Consider the following 10000-nt stretch of genomic DNA (forward strand, 5'->3'; position numbering starts at 1 on the left):
ACGTATCCAGCTGCAAACGTCACGGCAGAACAAGTGGGCTCTCCCGAGCCCAAACTTCTCGTCAAGAAGATGTTGTCAATTGCATTCAGAGACCAATTCATTAAATCCATAATTCCTTATTTGTTTGGATAGCAAGGCAACGAGAGCCTCAGAGATAGAAAGAGATTAGAACCTGTGAGACAAGAGGAGCCATCCAGGAAAGATATGGGACGGAGAGGAAAATAAAGTTTGACCGCTTTCTTCGAGAGCCAAAGTAGATGACATGACAACGACCCAACGCACACAGCCAAGAAAAACAAGGAGTGGCTCAGTAAGAGGTTCAGTATCAAGTATCAAGTATCAAGCTCAGTATCAAGGTTCTGGAGTGGCCTAGCCAGTCTCCAGACCTAAGACCAATAGAAAATCTTTGGAGGGAACAAAGGCTTCTGTACCAAATATTAAACATTTTTGACTCAAGTGATAAAATACTTATTCTTATGGTCATATATGATTGTTTGTGTGTGTGTGTGTGTGTGTATACATTGTCACAAAAGTGAGTACACCCCCTCACATTTCTGCAAACATTTATTTATATCTTTTCATAGGACAATACTGCAAAAATGACTCTGACACAATGAAAAGTGGTCAGTTTGTATAGCAGTGTAAATTTATTGTCCCTTCAAAATAACAAAAAATACAGCCACTAATAGCTGAACCCCTGGCAACAAAAGAAGGTACACCCCTAAGTGAAAATGTACAAATTAAGCACAATTAGTAATTTTCCTTCCCCTGTATCATGTGACTCAATAGTGTTACACTGTCTCGGGTGTCACCAGATAGCAGGCGAGTTAAATTTGGTATTAAAGCTCTTCCACTCTCAACCTGGCCACTGAAAGTTCAACATGGCACCTCATGGCAAACAACTCTCAGAAGACCTGAAAAAATGAATTGTTGCTTTACATAAAGGTGGCCTAAGCTATAAGAAGATAGCCAACACTCTGAAACTGTGCTGCAGCACAGTGGCCAAGACCATCCATCACTTTAAGAGGACAGCTTCTTCTCAGAACAGGCCTCGCTATGGACGGCCAAAGAAGCTGAGTGCACGTTCTTAGCATCACATCCAAAGACTGTCTTTGAAAAACAGATGGATGAGTGCTTCCAACATTGCTGCAGAGATTGAAGTGATGGGAGATCAGACTGTCAGTGCTCAGATCGAATGCCGCACACTGCATCAAATTGGTCTGCATGGTTGTCGTCCTAAAAGGAAGCCTCTTCTTAAGATGATGCACAAAAAAACTCACAAACAATTTGCTGCTGACATGCAAACTAAGGACCATGATTACTGAAACCATGTCCTGTGGTCTGATGAGACCAAGATAAACCTATTTGGTTCAGATGGTGTCAAGCTTGTGTGGTGGCAACCAGGTGAGGTGTACAAAGACAAATGTGTCTTGACTACCGTCAAATAAGTGGTGGGAGTGTCATGATCTGGGGCTGCATGAGTGCTGCTGGCATTAAGGAGCTACAGTTCATTGAGGGAAACAATAATTCTAACTTGTACTGTGATACTGAAGTAGAGGATGATCCCCTCCCTCCAGAAACTGGGCCACAGGGCAGTGTTCCAGCATGATAATGACCCCAAACACACCCCCAAGATGACCACTGGCTTGCTAAAGAGGCTGAGGGTAAAGGTGATGGACTGGCCAAGCATGTCTCCAGACCTAAACCCAATAAAACACCTCGAGGGCATCCTAAATAGGAAGGTGGAGGAGCACAAGGTGTCAAATATCCACCACCTCTGTGATGTTGTAATGGAGAAGTGGAAGAGGATTCCAGTGGCAACCTGTGAACCTCTGGTCAACTCCATGCCCAAGAGAATTAAAGCCGTGCTGGAAAATGATAGTGGCCACACAAAATATTGACGTTTCACATTTTCACTAAGGGGGGGGGGGGCTATTATCGGCTGTATTTTTGTTTTTTTGAGGGGACAATAAATTTACACTGCTATACACACTTTACACTGACTACTTTTAATTGTAACAAAGAGTCATTTCTACAGTGTTGTCCTATAAAAAGATATAAATCAATATGTACAGAAATGTGAGGGGTGTACTCACTTTTGTGACATACTTTACACACACACACACACACACACACACACACACACACACACACACACACACACACACACACACACACACACACACACACACGCACACACACACGCACACACACACAGTTGAATCTAACCTCTAATAACTGATTTCTTTTATCTTTGCCATGATGACAGCACATAATATTTTACTAGATATCTTTCAAGATACTAGTATTCACCTTAAACTGCAATTTAAAGGCTTAATTAAGGCCTAACCTGCCTAAGGTTAATTAGGCAGGTTAGTGTGATTAGGCAAGTCATTATAATACAGTGGTTTGTTCTGTAAACAATCGAAAACAAATATTGCTTAAGGGAGCTAATAATATTAAATAATTCAAATAATAATGTAATATTATTCCCTTTCTTCATGCGTTCAATACTTTTTCCATGTGTCATTTAATTTTAATATACAACTTAATTTGTAAACTAATTAGATTTGTTTTTTTTTTGCATATATGTATTTCTTTGGTTATAATGCACATCTGGTGAAAATTTAAAGCCAACAGCATATTTTTTCTGTGAAAAATGGTGACGTGTTGAATAATTATTTCCCCCATTGTGTGTGTGTGTACAGTGCATCCGGAAAGTATTCATAGCACTTCACTTTTTCCACATTTTTTATGTTACAGCCTTAATTCAAAATGGATCAAATGCATTTATTTCCTCAAAGTTCTACACGCAATACCCTATAATGACAATGTGAAAAAAATATTTTTTGAAATTGTTGCAAAATTATTAAAAAAAAAAAGAAAACGGAAAAATCACATGTACATAAGTATTCACAGCCTTTGCTCAATACTTTGTTGATACACATTTGGCAGCAATTACAACCTCAAGTCTTTTTGAATACGATGCCACAAGCTTGGCACACCTGTCTTTGGGAATTTTGCCCATTCTTCTTTGCAGTACCTCTCAAGCTCAATCAGGTTGGATGGGAAGTGACGTTGTACAGCCATTTTTAGATCTCTCCATAGATGTTCAATAGGATTTAAGTCTGGGCTGTGGCTGGGCCAGTCAATAACATTCACCAAATTGTTGTGAAGCCACTCTATTGATATTTTGGCAGTGTGCTTTCGTGCCATTGTCCTGCTGTAAGATTAACTTTTCTATAAGTGGTTTTATGTTTTAGAATAGGAAATATAGTGTCAGGACTCCTGGCTGATCGGCTGGTTCTATCTGTTTTGTTTGTTTGTACATGTTCCTTTGATTGTGCTCCTAATTGTTTCTCTCCACCCCCTCGTTCTGATTCATTTAGTTGATTTGTTTCACCTGTCTGTGCTCATTTTCCCCTCGTTAGCTCCCCTATTTATTCTCTTTTGTTGTGCTGTTCTGTGCCAGATTGTTGTTTGCTTCTGACCCTGCAACATCCCATATAGATGAACTGAATGCTTTAAGTTTTCTGTTTGACTCCAGGACTCTCTCCCTACCTTCCCAGCCTTTCTGTGTAGTCCCTGGCTTGCCCGAAGTCATTGCTCTTGCACTGCCTGAATTTATGATGTCCTGGACACTGGCCTGGTTTTGACCAATTCACCTGCCTCTGTTTCTACTGGCCAGTCTATTTTTTGTTCCTGGTTATTTCCAGTCATTCTCTCCCAAACTATTCCAGCAAAGTCTGCAAGTATTTTTTTTGCCATTGTTGTTCATTTTTTGGACTGAGTAATTTTTTGTTCTTTCTATTAGACTGAGAAGACTGCTTGCTGAAGAGCATTTTGATTACATTTGTTGAACATTTTTTGTGTCTTTGCCCCTGAGACAGAGACATTGCCTTCTAGAGGGTTTTTTTCTTTTTTTCAATTTTGCATATGGACTGATCTGTCAGATTTTTTGCCTTCTACAATAAATCATTGTATCACCTGCATTTGGGTTTTTTCTGTTACTGGCCCTGACATATAGTTCCTTTATGTGCTGTTTACATATATTTTAAGTAATATGAAAAACAAATAAGTGTTTGTTTGTTTTTTACCAAAACTAACATTGGATTTTTTTAAAGTGCATGTAAAATAATCTAATTATAAGTTAAATAATGGAACTGTGACAGAGCAACTACGGTTTTGGGAAACAATTCAATTCACCTTTATTTTTATAGCGCTTTTACAATGTAGATTGTGTCAAAGCAGCGTCACATAAAAGATCATAGTAAATTGAAACAGTGTAGTTCATTTTTCAAAGTTTAAGTTCAGTTCAGTTTAGCTCAGTTCAGTGTGGTTTAATAATCACTACTGAGAGTTCAAACACTGAAAACAGGGGTTCATCAGACCTTCCACTTCACCGGTCGCCTCGTGTTTCTTTTTTGTTGGGAATAAGGATGGAAGTTTAAGGCCGTGCATTGATTATAGAGTCCTCAATGATGTCACCGTCAAGTTCGCCTACTCGCTACCACTAGTACCAGCTGCCTTAGAAGAGCTCCCTGAAGCAAGGATCTTTAGTAAGCTGGACTTCCGAAGCGCTTACAATTTAATCTGTATCCGAGAGGGGGACAAATGGAAAACTGCCTTAATTATACCTACTGGCCACTATAATTATCAAGTTATGCCCTATGGTCTTGCCAACAGTCCATCAATAACCCAGAACTTCATAAATGAAATCTTCCAGGGGACTTTTTTCACCACTTTGCTATTGTTTACATTGACAATATCCTGATTTATTCCCGAACTCTGAAAGAACATCAGCCCATGTCCAACAAGTTCTCCAATGCCTCCAAGATAATCAGTTGTTCCTCAAAGCAGAAACGTGCGAGTTCCACAAAACCTCTATCTCCTTTCTCGGGTACATGATCACCTCTGAAGGAGTCAGCATGGAAACAGATAAAGTAGAGGCTGTGTCCAAATGGGAGGAACCTAAGACGGTGAAGGAGCTGCAAAGGTTCCTTGGATTCGCCAAGTTCTACCGGCGCTTCATTAAAAACTAGTCTCCTCTCGGCCCCTCTAACCTCCCTTCTTAAAGGCGGACGGCATATACTGTCGTAGAACGCCGATGCCCACAAAGTCTTTGAACTGCTCAAGCAAATATTTACCACAGCACCCATCCAGATCCCACACAGCCTTTCATCGTGGAAGTCGATGCAGCCGATGTAGTAGTCAGTGTCATATTATCCCAAAGGTCTAATGAACCCAGAGCTCTTCATCCATGTGCATACTACTCCAGGAAATTAACTCCTACTGAACGTAATTATGGTATTGGTGATCGTGAACTACAAGCCATTAAACTCGCCCTTGAAGAGTGACGCCACTGACTTGAGGGACCTCAAATTCCCTTCACCGTAATTACTAACCACAAAAATCTCCAATATCTTTGCAGTGCAAAATGCCTAAATCCGGCAAGCCCGCTGGTCACTATTCTTTGCCCGTTTCAAATTCTAGATTACCTACCAACCTGGCCCTAAAACGCTCAAAGCCGACGCACTCTCTCGCAAGTACTCTCCAGATCCCCATATTGACACTCCTGAACCAGTCCTACCCTCCTTGATCTTTCTGGTACCCATACTATGGCAGGAGGACGAGGATATTCGCACTGCCACATTAGAGGTACCAGCAACCCCAGAACTTCCTCTGGGTCTCACCTACATATCACACAGATCCCGCCTTCAGCTCCTAGATAGTACGCACATTTCCTTCGGTTCAGGACACACATTGGGGTAGACTTTGCCACGGACCTACCTTCATTGCAGGGTTACACTACTATTCTTGTTGTAGTAGACCGCTTCTCAAAAGCCTGCAAGTTAATTCCTCTTAAAGGTCTTCCCACAGCTCTCGATACAGCTGAAGCCCTATTTAATCACATCTTCTGTAATTTTGGACATCCAGAACGCATTGTGCCTCACTTTATCTCCAGGGTCTGGCAGGTGTTCTTCCAACTCCTGCGCACAACCATCAGCTTATCATCTGGTTATCACCTTCAAACTAATGAACAGACCGAGCGGACAATTCAAGAGATCTTCCGTTACCTCCAAATAGACTGTACCCACCCCCAGGACACCTGGGGCCAGTATCTATTGTGGGCTGAGTATGCACAAAATTCCCTTTGCCAAAACTCCACTGGTTCAACTCCTTTTCAATGTTTCCTAGGTTACCAACCATACCTGTTCCCATGAACTGGCGAAACCTCTGAAATGCCTACGATAGATCACTGGTTCCGAGAGAGTGAGAGGGTGTGGGACTCAGCACATGTACATGTGCAGCAGGCAGTATGGAGGTACACAGACACTGCCAAACGCCAAGGTTACCGCATCCCGTTTATAACCCAGGAGATAAGGTATGGCTTTCTACCAGGGATATTCGCCTCCTTCTGACCTGCCCTAAGCGGAGTCCCTGCTTCATAGGACCATTTAACATTCACTGTCTTTTAAAATAACTACACACTATGAATCAGCCATTCATAGTGTGTAGTTTTTACCACCTTTCATTGGTGTTCTTACTAAGCACCGAAGGTGGGGAGGCACCTATTGTCTATTTTTTATTGTTAAGGGGCAAGTAGCGAAGCTGCAAAGGCACCTTTTGTTATTGTTCTGGTTCCTATCTTCTTCTTCTGCAGCAATTTGAATGGCAGGAACTTGGAAACTTGGCACAATGATAAAAGACAGCCTTGATATGAACCACACAAAACTTGGAAGTCAAACTCTCTAGTGCCATCACTTCTGAGGCTGCATCTCTGATGTTTAAAGATCTCTGATGTTTAAAGATATTGGCACTAAATTTTAGGACATAAAATTTTATTGACACTAAATTTTCACACTGACCCCACCATAAAAATTTGGTTACCACACCACTTATGGGTTAAAAGTTATAAGACATCCATTAGCCATTAATAATGGAACTTTTAAACTTAATAACTTTTGACTGCATATGCTTATTTTGACAAAATTGGTCTCAAATTAATCTTTGGGTCATACTCACAACACAGACACCAATTATATCATCATCTAATAAATTCCTGTTCGCCATTTTGATTTTGTTCTAAGATATTTTTTTAACTCTTCAACCATAAATCCAATTTTCAACAAATTTGAACCAGACCCTTTTCAAACTATACTGAAAAAAAGCTATGGAATTTGTGTCGATAGGTGGAACATTTTTTGTTTACTGGACTGATTCAAATTATGGTACAATGGCAAACTGTATCTGAGACTGTAACTGCACAATGCTTCAATATATTGAGAATAAACTTGATGTGTTACACTGACCACACCATATAAATTTGGTAACAGTTATGAACCAATATATTTTTGACAATCATTGTTTTCAAGATTTTCTGATATTTTAAGTAAAATAACTTCAAATGTAGTTTTTATTAACAGTCTTATTCCTATCCTTCTGTTTCTTCCACCGGATTTGAATGGCAGCCCATATAGCTCTATAGTCTATATATAGCTCTATAGTCTGCGGTAAAGTTGTATAATTTCCCACAATGATAGAGGACCGTGTCAACATGAAACACTGCAAACTGAAGTCTCTAACTCAAACTCTCAAGCACCACCATTTGTACAAACTTTCACTTTCAAATCTTTATAACTTTTGAACCAAATGGACTACAATCAAAATTCTTTTTCCTCTGATACCTTGGGTCAAACACACCCTGTGTTGTCAAGATAATGTTTTCGCTATTTAAAATTTTTCGCAAAACCTATTTGATTGAACTTGTTCTAGGCTGTTTGCCCAATTTTCACCAAAATTACTGAAAAAAAATTATTATAAAATATACAGATTATGCTGACCAAAAGTTATGGAATTCAAGTTGATTAGATTAACAATTTTCCTTTATCTTGCGAACAAATTTATTGTAGAGCTTGCAAAACTGGTAATTTGTAATAGTGCCACCTATTGGTCAAAAGTTATAAACCTCTAAATTATTCAAATGCAATTTTTTTTCATGATTTTGAAGTGAAAATATACTTCAAATGTGTTCAAATGCTCATTTTTACTTCTCAGTTTCACTTCGTTGGATACTCCCTACTAAGTTGGTTGCTCATGGTCTCTAGACTGCTTTGCTTATTTTGAATCAAGTCCGCTTGACCCTTATTTGCTGCTTGCAGCTATATTTAGGGGCCAAGCACTGAAGGTGCGTAGGTACCTATTGTATCCGTTCTGATTCTTATTATTATTCTGCTTCTTCCGCTCTGGGAGTCTATGGCAGCTCTATGCACCGTTTGCACAAACTTTTGCACACTGATAGAGGACAGTCTGATCTTTGAGCAAAACAAATTTATATTCTCTAACTCAAACTCTGTAGCGCCACCATTATTCCAAACTTTCACTTGTTAAGTTGACGCAATAAACCTTCATGATAAATAACAGAATTGTCAATCAGCATGCTTAAAGGAACACTGCCAAAGCCAATGTCATCCAATGAGATAAAGGTATTTTCTCACTCAAACTGCTTGTTATAATAAATTTGCAAAAATGTTTAAAGACACTGCCAAGAAACGCTATAGTGTCAACTGCAAAGGTTATATCAAGCTATTTAACATAGGTCACAGCCACAGGTCAGAACACGGGGCTGCACATATATTTTCTCTTTAAAAGACAGTGTGACCAGTGCAGCTTTTAGCTTTTTCAGTGCAGCTTTTCAAATGTATCTGTTGTTTTCAAAACAAACAGGGCCTTTTGTAAGTAAACAAAAAGAAGCAGAATTTTTTCACTACAAGAATTCAAGTCAATGCAATATTTTCTAAAACCATAGTAAAACACAATAAATGTAGTGCTTTTCAGTGTTGCTTTTATTTTAGAAGTTCATTAATGAAGAAACATTTTCTTCTACATAAAACAAGATTTTCTTCTTGGTCATGACTACATATATATAATATATGTAGTTATATATATATATATATATATATATATATATATATATATATATATATATATATATATATATATATATATATATATATATATATATATATATAAACATTCCGTTCTTGTCACAGTTCAGTACATGTGTGCACTGAGCAGTTAATGCGTTGTTTTAATCATTTCACAGGAAAGAGAGTGTTTTGGTTTCTGACTTTGATATGTGATCCCTGTGATACCTGTTTCCGGGCTGATGCTCTCTCTCTCTTGTCATGTCTCATGCTGAAGGTTTTGTCAATTTTAATATTCCAGCACAAGATGCCACAGAAACTCTATACTGGCATTCTGCTTACGAATGCTTTTTGTTAATTCAACATATAGGCAGAATACATGTAACAATGTCAGATAGCCATATTTAACTGTCGAATATGAATCTAAAGTGAAAAGACACATTCTCGGAAGAATTTTTAAAATGACATCAGCAACAATTAATGCACTGTCATCATTAATTAACAACAAAAAAGTAATGTAAAATTTAAGTATGAAATTAGAATACATGGCCTTTTTAAAATCTTATAAACAGGTTATGTATTTTATGCTTATGTATGATATTTCTAAATAGTACAAAAGGGGAATTGCTTCAATTGTGGGTAAAACATATGTTTTACAAGGTTAATTATTATAAAGATGCATGTATATATGAACAGAAAAAAAAAAAAAACATTGGCAGAACAAAGCAAATGTAAGACATTTGAACAAAGACTGATTTTTGTAATTCTATATAACATTAGCTATGCAAAATTGCATTTACTAAAAGCACAGAAAACTTATAATAATACTGTTTTGAGTAATGAGCACACAATTAATATAAAGTGGCTGGACTATCCAGTCCACAACACATGACTCATTTGAGCTATGACCATTTATACATCTTTTTCATAAATAAAAAGTCTACGTCATCTTAAACCACATCATTCATAAATAAAAACATAAAGATCCTCTTAACATTGTTCTCAATTAATGTATAATTCTAATTTGTGTTGTGTAGTAATATTAGTAGCACTAAACATTTCATCTCATTTCT

At 38.1% G+C, this 10000-nt stretch overlaps 1 protein-coding gene across 2 annotated transcripts in view; it reads right to left on the reverse strand.

The window, feature by feature from the left end:
* Nucleotides 1-10000, reverse strand: part of pcsk5b (proprotein convertase subtilisin/kexin type 5b) — a 215209-nt gene that overhangs the window by 57549 nt on the left and 147660 nt on the right. The window lies entirely within an intron of this gene.

This window comes from Danio aesculapii, chromosome 8 (assembly GCF_903798145.1).
Source record: "Danio aesculapii chromosome 8, fDanAes4.1, whole genome shotgun sequence".
NCBI classification, from domain to species: domain Eukaryota; kingdom Metazoa; phylum Chordata; class Actinopteri; order Cypriniformes; family Danionidae; genus Danio; species Danio aesculapii.